This window comes from Acanthochromis polyacanthus, chromosome 18 (assembly GCF_021347895.1).
Source record: "Acanthochromis polyacanthus isolate Apoly-LR-REF ecotype Palm Island chromosome 18, KAUST_Apoly_ChrSc, whole genome shotgun sequence".
In the NCBI taxonomy this organism is placed as follows: Eukaryota; Metazoa; Chordata; class Actinopteri; family Pomacentridae; genus Acanthochromis; species Acanthochromis polyacanthus.
Window position 1 is genome coordinate 9,032,863 of NC_067130.1, and position 4,169 is coordinate 9,037,031.

Consider the following 4,169-nt stretch of genomic DNA (forward strand, 5'->3'; position numbering starts at 1 on the left):
TTAACACCAACAGGAACTTGGAACAAAAAAGTCAATCAGGTCGCATCACAGGGATGTTTGGAGCTTCAGTGGGAATTTTGCGCATTCAGAGCAAAAGTGTTACTAACAAATAAAATGAAAAATAAGAGAGATAGCTAACAATTATTAGTAGTATTATAGAATTATACTTCTTATGAGCATACTAATCTCACTAGTGGCTTCTGGACTGTGAGATCAGAATATTTTTTTAAAGACCAGAACAGTTTATCATATCTGGATTTACTGACACTTTGTGGTGTTTTGGGGGTTTGATAAAGCCACTGTGTCCAGGAGAGGGTGTGGTTGAAGCTGTATGTGGCCTCACTTTCCCAGCAAGTTGACTCCAGGTAACCATCTCGGTGAATTTACGCACAAATATTAAATAAAAATTACTACAATCATGGGAATTTTGTCCAGCGTTCGCTTTGGATACACGTTAGTCTAATTCTTTTGAAGACAGGGGACATGTGAATAGTTTTATCAGTTCAAATGTAAAAAGTTGAACCCTCAAAGAGCCTGTTTGTTTCTAATTCTAAACCAAATGGCTCCGAGTCTCTCCGTCGTACCTCTCCATATAAAAACACCTCCGAGGAGGAGATTATAGGTGGCTGTTTCAATCATAAACGGCGGATATAGTCCAGTTGTTTTTAAATGACTAGACTGTGGGACTTCAAATAACAAAAGCCCTGCGCTACTTCCTTTTTGCAAGTGAAAAGAGGTGACGCTTTGCGCAGATTGACACGCCGCTCAGCTGCCCCCGCCACCGTGGGAACTGGGCGCCTGAGTGTGTGTGTGAGGCGCGGAGAAAAAGGTGATGATAGATGCTGACAGACAGAGAAAAATGAACGTTAAAGCGAAACAGAGATGGATAGATAGAGGGAGGAATATATGGAAACCACAACCAGGCGTGCGGCGTCGCGCTCTCGGACCGTTTTGCTCCGTTCGGCGGCCCAGACTTCATCTCATCTCTGCTTTATGAGCCGCTCTGGCTTGGCCGCTTTCACACTGTCCTCCTTTTCCCACACTCTGAACTGTACATTTGGCGCACGTCTGCGGCTGCATCTGCTTGCAGGAGTGTGCGATTGTTGGTCGGAGCGTCAGCGTGTGGGAGAGACAGCAGCAGAGATCCCACGTATGGAAGCCAAAAAAAAGAGAGAGAAAAAACCCGACTTCATTTGATCTAAAAGTGCGCACAGAGCTGAAAGCAAACTCAGCTTTGTGTTTACAGTTCATGAAGAAGAGTTTGGTTTCAGATTGGCTGCCAGGTGTCCATAAAAGTCAGAAAACACCTGAAAGTGAAAATTTCATAGTTCAAGCCACAGTTATAGCAACAGTATATGCACTTCCAGTTGTGTTTATTACTGTAAACAGCTTTGAAAAGGCCATAATGTACAGTATGTTAGTGGTAACATTAACTTGGTCTCTTTCTATAAGTGTCATATGCAATATTTTTGCATTTATGAACATATCATCTGATATTACCATTAATTAACCATGACTATTTTTATAAACTGAACATGTAAACCAATCTGGTAGCATGGGTCTATTATTTTTAATAGCAGCACACTTAAAAGTGCATTCTATCAACTCATTCCAAGATTCTTTTTTAAATTTAGGTATCAGTATAATCAATCTGTGCACCATGGGTCCACTGTTTTCTATAGCAAGCTAAATTAAAATGGATTATTTAGGTTTTGCAGTGGTCACTTGTCAAAAAAAAGTCATTTTCCACTTTTGTAAAATTGTACTTCTGCCCTGTGTCAGAGAAGAACATGCAGTCTAGAAAATGATTGATTTTAGGCTCCACTTTTGTATTGCAGTAAAGTCTGGTTCACTGGTGATGCCGATAAAGTTCACACCAGAGACAAGTATTTCCGGTGACCAGTAGTCATGCTGATATTTAGGTCTCTGACAACAATAAGGCTGAACTGCCAGCGTGGGAGACGATGATGATTAATCTGTCTGGGGTACTTTAGGTGCATCTGCAGGTGACTGTTTGTGCGCTGCCTGTTTTTGTGTTTGTTCCGCTGCAACAAGCGCCCCACAGCTGCAAATGCTCCAAAACAAAGACAGCAGCTCTGACTCATTCACAGAAACGTGGTGGATACCTATCGGGCCTTTTACGTAGCAGTGACATTCACATGTTCCCCTCTATGGTCTTCCTATGACACAGCATTGACCTGCTGGGGCACACAAGATCAAAGTTCTCACATTAGCCAGAAATGTGGGTAAAGGCTAACTTTAGCATCACGTGTGGTAAAAGTTAAAGGTTCTTTAAATGTTTTGATTCCTGTTCATCACATAGTGCCACCAGGGTCCCAAAAATCATTCTGCAGCATGAATGGCGACCCCAAACATACAACAACAGATGGTTTCCCCTCCAACACTCTCCCAGCTCCAGATTACATGAATGGACAGAAACAACTGAGGCAGCCTAAATCCACAGAAGAACTGAGGCAAGTTCTCCAAGATGTTTGGATCAACCTACCTGCCAAGAACCTTATGAAAATGTGCACAAGTGTACCTTGGAGAATAAGCACTGTTTGAAGGGAAAATGTGACCGCAGCAAATTTAATTTAGTTCAGTCAGTTAGCTGCACTTTAAATAAATAGACATTAATTTTGAATTTTCCTTGTGTTGCTTTTAATGCTTGAAACTTTTGCACAGTGCTCTACATGTTTTTTCTCTCTCTTTTGTCTGAGGTTGCTGAATGGTGCAGAACATTTTCTGGAAAATCAGGAACATCTGTCCGCTATCAGAGGTTTAGCTGCAATGTGTCTGGACACTTGGAAAACATTTGCGCACAGACTGCAGGAGCCAAAAGTTTCTCCACTGGATGAGTTTCTCTCCAAATACCCCCCTCTGCCTTCCTCCTCCCCACTTAATACATACTCTTGACTCTCGAGTCTTTCTTGGTAATGTGTGCCTGGGTAGCAGCCAAGGTACACTTGTTTAAGCAGAGATAGAAGACTTCTTACTTTTTAAAAAGAAAAATACAATTTCTCATGTTTATCAGTCATTTCAAAAACACCAATGATCCATTTTACGCATGCAAAAAACGTCTCCATAACGCTTTTAGTCAATCTACTAAATGGAACACCAAGACAATGAAAGTCTATTCTGTAGTAGACTTCTCAAGCTTTTTTAAATTTTTATTATTATTATTTTACAATTTCTCATATTTCTGTCACTTAAAACGTCAACGATCAATTTTACGCATGCGTAAAAGCGCACGAAAAAAAGTATCCAACACTCTTTTAGTCAATCTACTAAATGGAACACCAAGATAATAAAGGTCTATTCTGGAACTGTTTGCGCAGCCATATCTCTGGTCTGCTGCCGTGTGTTGATAAACAAGATGTGGCTTTTTTTCCCATGGAGAGAAAGAACCCGGTGCGCCGGACAGCTCGGCGCAGCTCGTTCGGTGCGCCGGACCGAGATTTGGCGCCGAGGCCGGGGCAGCAGCAGGGGCCAGACAAGACGGGAGGAGCCTCCAGTCCCGTCCCGTCTCTACCCGGGATGCATGTTGGCGAAGAGTCCAGATAGATGATCGCACACACGCGAGAGGGGGAATAAATTCAAACTGTCATATAAAATGTTGATTTTTTTTTCTCCATCATGACGCTTTGGTGATATTAATCTTCTGCATTCACGCCAGAAAATGTGTGTGAGCGTGTGACAGAGAGAGAGAGTGAGAGAGCGAGAGAGTGAGAGGTGACGTTTTACCGGGAGGGCGGGTCTTCTGAATCCAATTCATTCCGGGCACCACGTGTCCTCAGAGCGTGGGAAAGAGGCGAGCTTTTCTTCCCAGCAAAGAAAGAGCAAGGATCAAATAACACGGTGCTGCAGCAGAAAGCTTGCGCTCTGCAGAGGCAGGGGCTGCGACCACCCGGACAAGGACGGGACGAGACGCACAAAGGGGTTATTTGGGAGCTAGGGTGTCGACTTCATTCATATCAATAAAAATACTTCAGGGAAGCTTAATGTTACTGTAGTTATTATACAGTCTGCTTTTAAAAAGGAGCATGGCAACGAGCCAAGTCTCTTTTTTTCTGCATTTCAGGATATATGCTTGAGAAGATATTATATTTAACTATAAAATAAGGAGCAACTACCCACAAATGTCTGGTTCAATACTTTCTTTGCGATGT